We start from the raw sequence: 338 nt of genomic DNA on the forward strand, positions 1-338 counted from the left end.
CCGCGCTCCGTACGGCGGGCGGCGGCGGCCATGACGCGAACCAGAGACCGTGGGAGGGAAGTGGGCGGTGGCACGAGACCGGCCCCTCAGCGCACGCGCCTCCTGAGCCAATCGCCGGGCAAAGGCCGAGGGGGCGGGGCCCTCCGTGGGTCACGTGCCTGCCGGCTCCAGGCTGGGCAGTTCCAGGGAGCGATGGGACGGCCCCTCCGCGAGGGGCGGGGCCTGGAGTCGGGGCGGTGGCGCGGGGAGCTTAGGCGGCTGCTGGGCAAGCACTGGGGGCCATTGAGGGCGAATAATTCCCTGTCGGGCTCCCCGGGAGACCGGCGGCGGGGGGGGCA

Source organism: Tupaia chinensis, unplaced genomic scaffold (genome assembly GCF_000334495.1).
Source record: "Tupaia chinensis unplaced genomic scaffold, TupChi_1.0 Scaffold000539_1, whole genome shotgun sequence".
Lineage (NCBI taxonomy): Eukaryota > Metazoa > Chordata > Mammalia > Scandentia > Tupaiidae > Tupaia > Tupaia belangeri.